Consider the following 13603-nt stretch of genomic DNA (forward strand, 5'->3'; position numbering starts at 1 on the left):
TGAGGAAAGGTGCAGCTGACTCATATCGTTCCATATCACCAAATCATATAGTTCCCCCGTAGCCCGGTAGCACATGCTTTGCGGCCCGGTGGTTGGGGACCACTGTTCTAGACTCCCCCACCATGGGAAACAACTTTGCCACTTCCACTCTGTCCATGCCTTTCAACATTCGAAATGTTTCTATGAGGTCCCCCCTCATTCTTCTAAACTCCAAGGAGGATAGCCCAAGAGCAGCCAAATGTTCCTCATATATTAACCCTCTTTATTCCTGGAATCATTCTAGTGAATCTTCTCTGAACCCTCTCCAACGTCAGCACATCCTTTCTTAAATAAGGAGCCCAAAACTGCACACACTACTCCAAGTGGGATCTTACCAGTGCCTTATGGAGCCTCAACATCACATCCCTGCTCCTATACTCTATTCCTCTAGAAACGAATGCCAACATTGCATTCGCCTTTTTCACCACCGACTCAACCTGGAGGTTAACCTCAAGGGTATCCTGCACAAGGACTCCCAAGTCCCGTTGCATCTCAGAACTTTGAATTCTTTCCCCATTTAAATAATAGTCTGCCCGTTTATTTCTTCTACCAAAGTGCATGACCATACCCTTTGCAACATTGTATTTCATTTGTCACTTCTCTGCCCATTCTTTCAATCTATCCAAGTCTCTCTGCATACTCCGTTTCCTCAGCACTACCAGCCCCTCCACCTTTCTTTGTATCATCAGCAAACTTAGCCACAAAGCCATCTATTCCATAATACAAATTGTTGATGTACAACATAAAAAGAAGTGGCCCCAACACTGATCCCTGTGGAACACCACTGGTAACCGGCAGCCAACCAGAATAGGATCCCTTTATTCCCACTCTCTGTTTCCTGCCAATCAGCCAAGCTTTATCCACGTATGTAACTTTCCCGTAGTTCCATGGGCTCTTATCTTGTTTAGCAGCCTCATGTGCGGTACCTTGTCAAAGGCCTTCTGAAAATCCAAATATACAACATCCACTGCATCTCCCTTGTCTAGCCTACTTGTAATTTCCTTAAAAAATTGCAATAGCTTTGTCAGGCAGGATCTTCCTCTAAGGAAACCATGCTGGGTTCTGCCTATCTTGTCATATGCCTCCAGGTACTCCGTAACCTCATCCTTGACAATCAACTCCAACAACTTCCCAACCACCAATGTCAAGCTAACAGGTCTACAATTTCCTTTTTGCTTCCTTGCCCCTTTCTTAAATAGCAGAGTGACATTTGCAATCTTCCAGTCCTCTGGAACCATGCCAGAATCTATTGACTTTTGAAAGATCATCGCTAATGCCTCTGCAGTCTCCACAGCTATTCCCTTCAGAACTCGAGGGTGCATTCCATCTGGTCCGGGAGATTTATCTACCCTTAGATTATTCAGCTTCCTGAGTACTTCCTCTGTTGTAACTGTGACTGCGCACACTTCTCTTCCCTGCCACACTTGTATGTCCAGTATACTGCTGATGTCTTCCTCAGTGAAGACTGATGTAAAATACTCATTCAGTCCCTCCACCATCTCCTTATCTCCCATTACAATTTCTCCAGCATCATTTTCTATCGGTCCTATATCCACTCTCACCTGTCTTTTACCCCTTATATACTTGAGAAAGCTTTTAGTATCCTCTTTGATACTATTTGCTAGCTTCCTTTCATAGTTCATCTTTTCCCTCTTAATGACCTTCTTAGTTTCCTTTTGTAAGCTTATAAAAACTTCCCAATCCTCTGTCTTCCCACTAATTTTTACTTCCTTGTATGCCCTCTGCTTTGCTTTTACTTTGGCTTTGACTTCTCTTGTCAGCCACGGTTGCATCCTTTTTCCATTCAAAAATTTCTTCTTTTTTGGAATATATCTGTCTTGCACCTTCCTCACTTCTCACATAAACTCCAGCCACTGCTGCTGTGCTGTCCTTCCTGCTAGTGTCCCTTTCCAGTCAACTTTGGCCAGTTCCTCTCTCATGCCACTGTATTTTCCTTTACTCCACTGAAATACCGACACATCGGATTTCGGCTTCTCTTTCTCATATTTCACAGTGAACTCAATCATGTTATGATCACTGCCTCCTAAGGGTTCCTTCAACTCAATCTCTAATCATCTTCATTACAGAATACCCAATCCTGTACAGCCGATCCCCTAGTGGGCTCAAAAACAAGCTGTTCTAAAAAGCCATCTCATAGGCATTCTACAAATTCTCTCGAGATCCAGTGCCAACCTGATTTTCCCAATCCACTCACATGTTAAAATCCCCCACAATTATCATAACACCGCCCTTCTGACAAGCCTTTTCTATTTCCTGTTGTAATTTGTAGTCCACATCACTGCAGCTGTTTGGAGGTCTGTATATAACTGCCATCAGGGTCCTTTTACCCCTGCAATTTCTTAGCTCAACCCATAAAGATTCTGCACCTTCCGATCCTATGTCACCTCTTTCTAATGATTTAATATCATTTCTTACCAATAGTGTCAGAATGGGAGAACACACATCATCTACTCTCATCCTGAACACCGATACACCACAGGAGTGTGTTCTCAGGCCCATCCTCTATTCTCTTTTCACCCATGACTGCTCTACCATTCACTCCACCAACACCATTGTCAAATTTGCTGACGTTACCACCCTAATAGGTATCATATCAGACTGTGATGAGACAGCATATAGGGAGGAGGTACAGCATTTGACAGAATGATGTTGTCATAATAACCTGGACTTGAACATCACAAAAACCAAGGAGCTGATAGTAGACTTCAGGAAATCAAAGCGCATCGAGCACTCTGCTCTGCACATATACGGGAAAGAGGTGGAGAGAGTAGAGAGTTTCAAGTTCCTCGGCGTCCACATCTTGGCTGACCTCACCTGGACTGCCCATATCTCTTATCAGGTGAGGAAGGCCCAACAGAGGCTCTACTTCGTAAGGAAGCTAAAGCACACTCTCCTCCCTCATCACCTGCTGATCAACTTCTATCAGACAACTATAGAGAGCCTCCTGACGTATTGCTGTGCAGTGTGGTTTGCCAGCTGCACAGAACAGAACAGGAAGGACTTGCAGCGGGTGATGAGGGTAGCAGAGCGGGTTATTGGCACAACATTACCCTCCCTCAGAGACATTTATACTGGCAGACTTCAAAAGAAGGCTACTTGTATTTCAAAGGATCCCACTCATCCTGGACATCACCTGTTTTCCCCTCTACCTTCTGGGAAGAGATACAGAGCACTAAGGACGAAAACAAAGAGACTCCTTAACAGCTTCTACCCACAAGCAGTGAAATGTATAACACCCCCTTCCCTTCTCCTGCCCCCCTCCTAAGACGGCGGCAGCTAAATGCATCACACTTCCAGGAATGGCAGGTGTGCAATAGTCCTACCCCCCCATCCATATATTGTTAATTTTGGACTGCATTCCTGAGGATTTAGAGTTTATTTTATGTATATATTCTTTGTCATGCTGCAAAACGTTGAGCTGCTAAACTGTGTTTCATTGCTCCACAACAATGACAATAAAGATATTCTATTCTATTCTAAAGCCACGTCACCCCCTCTGCCTACCTGCCTATCCTTCTGATACACCGTGTATCCTTGGATGTTCAGCTCCCAGAGACATGCATCCTTTAGCCACGTCTCAGTGATGGCCACAATATCATACCTGCCAATCTACACAAGATCATCCACTTTATTCCTTATGCTGCGTGCATTTAAGTATAACATCTTAAGTCCAGTATTTGGTACTTTTTGCTTTGATTGCACTGCAACTCATCCCAATGGCTGCAAATTTGCCCCATCACCTGCCTGTCCTTCCTGACATCTTCATTGCTCATTATGTTAGATTTATTTCTGTTTTCCCCCTCCTCTGCTCTATCATTCCAGTTCCCATCCCCCTGCCAAATTAGGTTAAACCCTCCATAACAGCTCTAATAAACCTTCCCGCCAGGATATTGATCCCATTCGGGTTCAGGTGTAACCCGTCCTTTTTGAACAGGTCATTCTTCCCCCAGAAGAGATCCCAATGATCCAAGAATCTGAAGCCCTGCCCCCCGCACCAGTCTCTCAGCCACGCATTCATCTGCCTGATCCTACTATTCTTGCCCTTGCTAGCACGTGGCACAGGTAGCAATCCCGAGATCACTACCCTGGAGGTCCTGCTTCTCAGCTTCCTTCCTAACTCCTGGAAATCTCTCTTCAGGACCTCCTCCCCTCTCCTATCTATGTCATTGGTACCAACATGTACCAAGACAGCTGGCTGCTTGCCCTCTCCCTTCAGAATATCCTGGACCTGATCCGAGACATCTTGTACCCTGGCACCTGGGAGGCAACACACCATGCGGGTATCTCTATCAGGCTCACAGAATCTCCTGTCTGTTCCCCTGACTATGGAATCCCCTATGACTACCGCATTTCTCTTCTCCCTCCTTCTCTTCTGCACAACAGTGCCAGGCTCAGTGCCAGAGACCTGGTCACTGTGGGCGTCCCCTGTCAGGTCATCTCCCTCAAAAGCATCCAAAACGAGATATTTGTTGCTGAGGGGGATAGCCACAGGGGTGCTCTCCACTATACGGGCATTTCCCTTCCCTCTCCTGACAGTCACCCAGTTTTCTGACCCTGTAGCCTAGGGATGACTACCTGCCTGTAGCTCCTGTCTATCACCTCTTCACTTTCCCTAATAAGCAGTAGGTCATCAAGCTGCAGCTCCAGATCCCTAACACGGTCTCTGAGGAGCTGCATGTCTATGCACTTGGCGTAGATGTGGCCATCAGGGAGGCTGGAGGTCTCCCAGGATTCCCACACCTGACATCCTGAACAAAGTACTAACCCTGCAGACATGCTACCTAATTCTACAGGAATAAAACAAGGAAAAATAAGTCTACTCACCCACTTACCTTGCCAAACACATGAACTTTTTAAACTGTTAGCTCGTACCATTAGCTGTGTGAGCCCTGCTGTTCCTCTGTCTGTCCGGGCCGATTCGCCAAGGAGAAAAAAGAGTTGGTGCCTTGCTCTCGCCTCTTCTGGTTAATGCCTAAGCCCGTTGAGCCAAAGCCCTACACTCCACTGCCCACTGTATAGGGTGGTCTTTTTTCTCAAACTCTCTGCGCTGTCCTGTCTATGTCACATGCCTGCGCAGTCTCATCCTTCTTGTACTCAAAGTTTTTAAAAAACTTCACCGGCACCAGCACGTGTCATGAAATTTGTTAACTTAGCAGCAGCAGTTCAATGTAATACATAATATAGAAGAAAAAAAACAAAAATAAAATAATAAATAAATAACAGTATATGTATATTGAATAGATTAAAAATCATGCAAAAGAACATGGTATGGGAGGCGGATTTCCCATGCAGTGAGGTACGGGAGATGGATTTTCCGCGGGTTACCCATGCAGTGAGGTAGGGGAGGCAGATTTCCCATGGGTTACCCAGGTGGTGAGGTACGGGAGGCGGATTCCCCATGTGTTACCTGTGCAGTGAGGTACAGAAGGCAGATTTCCCCCAGGGTACCTGTGCAGTAAAGTGCGGGAGGTGGATTTCCCACAGGTTACCTGTACAGGGAATTGGCACAGAGGCAGCAATCAGTCACATACCTTCCTACCCACCCAGAGGTTTCAAGGTCTTAGTGTTGGGTGTTGGTGGGACCTTTGTACATGGGTGCAGGCATGAAGAATGTTTCTCCAAGACTTATTCAGCCAGCACATCAAGTCATCAATCATACAGGCAAACATATCAAACTTCACACAGTACATCAGCTCGGTTCACAAACTCACTGAAATTGACATCAACAATAAACACTGTGCATAAAGTATTTTATTTTAGGTACTGTAAATATTTCACAATGCTAAAGCACTCCAAACAATGTGGAAAACAGTAAACAGATCTTACAATATATTGGCACTATGTGTTACATCCGTGTTTTCTGAAAGGCTTTCCAATCCATCTAACATTGAAAAGTGTTACAATTTATCATGTATGTATTATACAAATACCTCAAACATAAATGTTTATGCAATGATTGTTCATCAAATTGTTTTTTCAGTGGTCATGTTAAGTACTATTACTTAATGCTGAAATATAAAATAGAAATATTCTTCCTGTCACAAGACTTCATAAAAGTTTCTAAAGTATCACTTTGACCACTATTAAAACATTTCAAATATCACTTCCACAATGTAAATATTAAAGAAACTACAAGCAGCTTACCTACCAATAAGACAGCCACCATTATGGGCAGGGCATAATTCCCTGATCTTTAATTTTTAAAAAACTTTCTTGATTCTTCTACTGGGAGAAGAAACACGTTTAAAGAAGAATTATGTCAGATATTAACGTTTTGTCTTTGAAATTTTCAAGACTCAGAAATATTTAAGGTATAAAGGAGCAGGTTGCTAGCTGAAGTTATCAATCCTGATCTACAATGCATCTGTTCCAATGCTCTTATTTTGTGCCAAGAGATATGATTAAATAAAATTTCTTTGTGAAAATTGCAATGTTAGTAAAATCCACTTATTAAAACCTACTAATGACAAATCAGCAATCTAATTGTATTGAGATATTCCAAAGTTAATCAGAATGAAGCTTATTTTAAAACTAAGAGGTTGCAGAGCTCTGGCTGAACTGGGCAAAGGATGGTGATTTTCAGCTCTCTCGCTGGTGTCCTTGTGTTGCTCCTTGCTGGGACGAGTGGTTTCTGAAGGATCATGCATACTTGAAAAGTTATTTATTTACTGATACACTGCAGAATAGTTCCTTTCAGCCCTTTGAGCCACATTGCCAGCCACCCCTAACAACCCCGATTTAACCCTGAGCTAATCACAGGGCAATTTACAATGACCAATTAACCTACCTGGTACATCTTTGGACAATGGGAGGTAACCAGAGCACTTGGAGATGATCTGTGCATTCCACGGGGCAGCGGGGGGGGGGGGCGCGCAAATACCAACTCCTTACAGATGGTGCCTTGCCCAGTACTGGTGGATAAACAGTTCACACACAAACTTATCTCCTATACACACAAACACTGCATATCACTGTAGCAACTTGTGTGCTGGGACCCCACTGACAATCAAGCACCTATCTATACATTTTTTAATATAAATTTTGATTGTTTTGTTTTTGGGAAAAACAATCAATTGGAAGGAGATGCATCAGATTGGCAGGAGATGCATCCATTTCATAAAATTATGGTTAGTCTAATACTAACTTCATCTCCGCATCCAGCCCCTTGCTGACTGAGAATCTATCTGCCTCCGCTTCCAACATATTTCAAATATTCTTCCACTGCAGAAAAAAATTCCATAAACAACCTGAGTTTTAAGACTTAGCATTAACTGGGCCACAATGTGTTTTCAAAGAGTGAAATGTCCAGCTATTAACCACTTTGGAACTGCTTTTAGCCCATAATTCATAGGAGCAGAATGAGCCCACCGAGTCTGCTCTGCCATTCCAGCATGGCTGATTTATTAAACCTCTCAGTCCCATTCTCCTATGTTCTCCCTGTAACCTTTGACACACTGACTAACCAGGAACCTATCCACCTCTGCTTTAAACATACTCAATGGCTTGGCCTCCACAACTGACTGGGCAATGAATTCCACAGATTCACAGCCCTCTAGATAAAGAGATTCCTCCCCATCTCTGTTCCAAAGGGACATCCTTCCTTTGAGGTTTTTCCCTCTGATGCTAGACTCACCCACTATAGGAAACATTCTCTCCACATCCACTCCATCTATGTCTTGCAAATTTTGATGAGATCCCTCTTCATTCTTCTAAACTCCAGCACATTATTTTCCTTCTTTAAACGTTCCTACAATCTTATCTAAAACCACTTGCTGTGAAAGTAAGTTTGCACAAAGCTGATTGAATAAAGATTAAGTTTAGCTTGCTTTATTTTGTTGAATAATCTCAAGAGAATGCTACAATGCAAATTTCAAGTCTCAGTAAGAGTTAGATATGGAGATAGATTAGAGATAAACTAAAAATTTGGGGAGAATCTGAGACAAGTACACTCAGTGGCCACTTCGTTAGGTACACCAATACTCCTGCTTGTTAAACTGTCACGGTCCGGTCCATCGACCCTTGCTCCAGGTTTTCCTGTCTACCTTGTTTCTGTTCTTGTTGAGCTCTAATTGAGGCAGCTGATGCTCGTTGGGGCTGGCTGCATAAATACCTTCAGAGACCAGGGTGTGGCTGCTGGATTGTTCTTGTCCTTACTCCTTGTATCCCTTCCTCTGCCTTCTGTTTCCTCGCCTGAAGCCTTGCCGGTAACTCTCTCCTCGTCTGAAGTTCTCGTTTCGCCTTGCATTGCCTGAAGCCTTGCCTCGTTTTGCTGGTAAGTCTCGCCTCGCCTGAAGTTCTCGTTTCACCTTGCAATGCCTGAAGCCATGCCTGGTCTTACTGGTAACTCTCGCCTTGTCTTGTCTACAGTCTTGTCCTGAAGCCACCCGTACTTAGCTCCCTTCCTAACCCTTGCCTCCGTCGGGTAAGCCAGGCCGTATTGCCGTTACCTACGGTTGGTTCTGTCCCTTCCTAACCCTTGCCTCTGTCGGGTAAGCCAGGCCATCTTGCCGTTACCTGCGGTTGGTTCTGTCCCTTCCTGTCCCTCGCCTCCATCAGGTGGTGATCCGCGCCCTGCCCAGGAGAAGACCCCAGCCTCCAGCCTCCTGCCAAGCCTCGCCTCAAGTCTCCAGCCTCCTGCCAAGCCTCGCCTCAAGTCTCCAGCCTCCTGTCAATCCTCGCCTCAAGTCTCCAGCCTCCTGCCAAGCCTCGCCTCAAGTCTCCAGCCTCCTGTCAAGCCTCGCCTCAAGTCTCCAGCCTCCTGCCAAGCCTCACATCAACCCTCCAGCCTCCTGCCAAGCCTCGCTTCAAGCCTCCAGCCTCTTTCCAAGCCTCGCCTCAAGTCTCCAGCCTCCTGCCAAGCCTCGCCTCAAGCCTCCAGCCTCCTGCCAAGCCTCGCCTCAAGTCTCCAGCCTCCTGCCAAGCCTCACCTCAAGTCTCCAGTCTCTAGCCTCAAGCCTGGACTCCAGTCTCCTGCCTCCTGTCAAGCCTCGCCTCTAGTCTCTAGCCTCAAGCCTGAAGACTCCAGCCTCCTGCCAAGCCTCGCCTCAAGTCTCCAGCCTCTAGCCTCAAGCCTGAAGACTCCAGCCTCCAACCAAGCCTTGCCTCAAGTCTCCAGCCTCCTGCCAAGCCTTGCCTCAAGTCTCCAACCTCCAGCCTCCTGCCAAGCCTCCCCTCAAGTCTCCAGCCTTCAGCCTCCTGCCAAGCCTCGCCTCGTCTCCAGCCTCCAACCTCCTGCCAAGCCTTGCCTCGTCTCCAGCCTCCTGCCAAGCCTCGCCTCAAGTCTCCAGTCTCCTGCCAAGCCTTGCCTCAAGTCCCCAGCCTTCAGCCTCCTGCCAAGCCTCGCCTCAAGCCTCCAGCCTCTTTCCAAGCCTCGCCTCAAGCCTCCAGCCTCCTGCCAAGCCTTGCCTCAAGTCTCCAGCCTCTAGTCTCAAGCCTGGACTCCAGTCTCCTGCCTCCTGCCAAGCCTCGCCTCAAGTCTCCAGCCTCCTGCCAAGCCTCACCTCAAGTTTCCAGCCTCCTGCCAAGCCTCACCTCAGGTCTCCAGCCTCTAGCCTCAAGCCTGGACTCCAATCTCCTGCCTCCTGCCAAGCCTCACCTCTAGTCTCTAGCCTCAAGCCTGAAGACTCCAGCCTCCTGCCAAGCCTCGCCTCAAGTCTCCAGCCTCTAGCCTCAAGCCTGAAGACTCCAGCCAAGCCTTGCCTCAAGTCTCCAGCCTCCTGCCAAGCCTCGCCTCAAGTCTCCAGCCTTCAGCCTCCTGCCAAGCCTCGCCTCGTCTCCAGCCTCCTGCCAAGCCTCGCCTCAAGCCTCCAGCCTCCTGCCAAGCCTCGCCTCAAGTCTCCAGCCTCTAGCCTCAAGCCTGAAGACTCCAGCCAAGCCTTGCCTCGTCTCCAGCCTCCTGCCAAGCCTCGCCTCAAGTCTCCAGCCTCCTGCCAAGCCTCGCCTCAAGTCTCCAGCCTTCAGCCTCCTGCCAAGCCTCGCCTCAAGTCTCCAGCCTCCTGCCAAGCCTCGCCTCAAGCCTCCAGCCTCCTGCCAAGCCTCGCCTCAAGTCTCCAGCCTCTAGCCTCAAGCCTGAAGACTCCAGCCAAGCCTTGCCTCGTCTCCAGCCTCCTGCCAAGCCTCGCCTCGTCTCCAGCCTCCTGCCAAGCCTCGCCTCAAGTCTCCAGCCTCCAACCTCCTGCCAAGCCTTGCCTCGTCTCCAGCCTCCTGCCAAGCCTCACCTCAAGTCTCCAGTCTCCTGCCAAGCCTTGCCTCAAGTCCCCAGCCTTCAGCCTCCTGCCAAGCCTCGCCTCAAGTCTCCAGCCTCCAGCCTCCTGTCAAGCCTCGCCTCGTCTCCAGCCTCCTGTCAAGCCTCGCCTCAAGCCTCCAGCCTCCTGCCAAGCCTCGCCTCAAGCCTCCAGCCTCTTTCCAAGCCTCGCCTCAAGTCTCCAGCCTCCTGCCGAGCCTTGCCTCAAGTCTCCAGCCTCTAGTCTCAAGCCTGGACTCCAGTCTCCTGCCTCCTGCCAAGCCTCGCCTCAAGTCTCCAGCCTCCTGCCAAGCCTCACCTCAAGTTTCCAGCCTCCTGCCAAGCCTCACCTCAGGTCTCCAGCCTCTAGCCTCAAGCCTGGACTCCAGTCTCCTGCCTCCTGCCAAGCCTCACCTCTAGTCTCTAGCCTCAAGCCTGAAGACTCCAGCCTCCTGCCAAGCCTCGCCTCAAGTCTCCAGCCTCTAGCCTCAAGCCTGAAGACTCCAGCCAAGCCTTGCCTCAAGTCTCCAGCCTCCTGCCAAGCCTCGCCTCAAGTCTCCAGCCTCCTGCCAAGCCTCGCCTCAAGTCTCCAGCCTTCAGCCTCCTGCCAAGCCTCGCCTCGTCTCCAGCCTCCTGCCAAGCCTCGCCTCAAGCCTCCAGCCTCCTGCCAAGCCTCGCCTCAAGTCTCCAGCCTCTAGCCTCAAGCCTGAAGACTCCAGCCAAGCCTTGCCTCGTCTCCAGCCTCCTGCCAAGCCTCGCCTCAAGTCTCCAGCCTCCTGCCAAGCCTCGCCTCAAGTCTCCAGCCTTCAGCCTCCTGCCAAGCCTCGCCTCAAGTCTCCAGCCTCCTGCCAAGCCTCGCCTCAAGCCTCCAGCCTCCTGCCAAGCCTCGCCTCAAGTCTCCAGCCTCTAGCCTCAAGCCTGAAGACTCCAGCCAAGCCTTGACTCGTCTCCAGCCTCCTGCCAAGCCTCGCCTCAAGTCTCCAGCCTCCTGCCAAGCCTCGCCTCGTCTCCAGCCTCCTGCCAAGCCTCGCCTCAAGTCTCCAGCCTCCTGTCAAGCCTCGCCTCAAGTCTCCAGCCTTCAGCCTCCTGCCAAGCCTCGCCTCGTCTCCAGCCTCCTGCCAAGCCTCGCCTCAAGTCTCCAGCCTCTAGCCTCAAGCCTGAAGACTCCAGCCAAGCCTTGCCTCATCTCCAGCCTCCTGCCAAGCCTCGCCTCAAGTCTCCAGCCTCCAGCCTCCTGCCAAGCCTCGCCTCAAGTCTCCAACCTCCTGCCAAGCCTCGCCTCAAGTCTCCAGCCTTCAGCCAAGCCTCGCCTCAAGTCTCCAGCCTCCTGCCAAGCCTTGCCTCAAGTCTCCAGCCTCCTGCCAAGCCTCGCCTCGTCTCCCGCCTTCAGCCTCCTGCCAAGCCTCGCCTCGTCTCCAGCCTTCAGCCTCCTGCCAAGCCTCGCCTCAAGTCTCCAGCCTCCAGCCTCCTGCCAAGCCTTGCCTCAAGTCTCCAGCCTCCTGCCAAGCCTCGCCTCAAGTATCCAGCCTTCAGCCTCCTGCCAAGCCTCGCCTCAAGTCTCCAGCCTCCTGCCAAGCCTTGCTTCAAGCCTCCAGCCTCCTGCCAAGCCTCGCCTCAAGCCTCCAGCCTCCTGCCAAGCCTTGCCTCAAGTCTCCAGCCTCCTGCCAAGCCTCGCCTCAAGCCCCCCGCCTCCAGCCTCCTGCCAAGCCTCGCCTCAAGTCTCCAGCCTCCTGCCAAGCCTCACCTCGTCTCCAGCCTCTAGCCTCAAGCCTGGACTCCAGTCTCCTGCCTCCTGCCAAGCCTCGCCTCTAGTCTCTAGCCTCAAGCCTGAAGACTCCAGCCTCCTGCCAAGCCTCGCCTCAAGTCTCCAGCCTCCTGCCAAGCCTCGCCTCAAGCCTCCAGCCTCCTGCCAAGCCTCGCCTTGTCTCCAGCCTCCTGCCAAGCCTCGCCTCAAGCCTCCAGCCTCCTGCCAAGCCTCGCCTCAAGCCTCCAGCCTCTTTCCAAGCCTCGCCTCAAGTCTCCAGCCTCCTGCCAAGCCTCACCTCGTCTCCAGCCTCTAGCCTCAAGCCTGGACTCCAGTCTCCTGCCTCCTGCCAAGCCTCGCCTCTAGTCTCTAGCCTCAAGCCTGAAGACTCCAGCCTCCTGCCAAGCCTCGCCTCAAGTCTCTAGCCTCTAGCCTCAAGCCTGAAGACTCTAGCCTCCTGCCAAGCCTCGCCTCTAGTCTCTAGCCTCAAGCCTGAAGACTCCAGCCTCCTTCCAAGCCTCGCCTCAAGTCTCCAGCCTCCTGCCAAGCCTCGCCTCAAGTCTCCAGCCTCCTGCCAAGCCTCACCTCATCTCCAGCCTCTAGCCTCAAGCCTGGACTCCAGTCTCCTGCCTCCTGCCAAGCCTCGCCTCTAGTCTCTAGCCTCAAGCCTGAAGACTCCAGCCTCCTGTCAAGCCTCGCCTCTAGTCTCTAGCCTCAAGCCTGAAGACTCCAGCCTCCTGTCAAGCCTCGCCTCAAGTCTCTAGCCTCTAGCCTCAAGCCTGAAGACTCCAGCCTCCTGCCTCCTGCCAAGCTTCGCCTCTAGTCTCTAGCCTCAAGCCTGAAGACTCCAGCCTCGTCCTGCCTGCCAGCCAAGCCTCGTCCTTGCTTAGTTCTGGGGTCTGAGCCAGAGGCAAGACCCAGGTACTGGGTCCTTGTCCAGTCTCTGGCTCGGAGTCCAAGCCCGGGCTCCTAGCTATCTTGTCCAGTCCTGTTCTGGGTTCCCGGTTTTCATGTCCATGTCCTTGCCCTCACCCTGTATCCTAGTCCTGTCCCTAGTACTTCTGTGTCTTGCACTTGGGTTCGTCCCCAGCCACCTCCATATGACATAAATGCAAATTTCTAATCAGCCAATCATGTGGCAGCAACTCAATGCATAAAAGCATGCAGACATGGTCAAGAGGTTCAGTTGTTGTTCAGACCAAACATCAGAATGGGGAAGAAATGTGATCAAAGTGGCTTTGGCTATGAAATGATTGTTGGCACCAGATAGGGTGGTTTGAGTATCTGAGAAACTACTGCTCACCTGGGATTTTCAAATACAGTAGTAGAATTTAGTGAGAATGGTGTGAAAAACAAAAAAAGTATCCAATGATTGGCAGTTCTGTGGGTGAAAACACCATGTTAATGAGAGAGGTCAAAAGAGAATGGCCAGACTGGTTCAAGACAACAGGAAGGCGACAGTAACTCAAATAACTACACACTAAAACAGTGGTGTGCAGAAGAGCACCTCCAAATGCACAACACATCGAGCCTTGAAGTAGATTGGCTACAGCAGCAGAAGAAAATGCTGAGTTCCA

Source organism: Mobula birostris, chromosome 18 (assembly GCF_030028105.1).
Source record: "Mobula birostris isolate sMobBir1 chromosome 18, sMobBir1.hap1, whole genome shotgun sequence".
NCBI lineage: Eukaryota > Metazoa > Chordata > Chondrichthyes > Myliobatiformes > Myliobatidae > Mobula > Mobula birostris.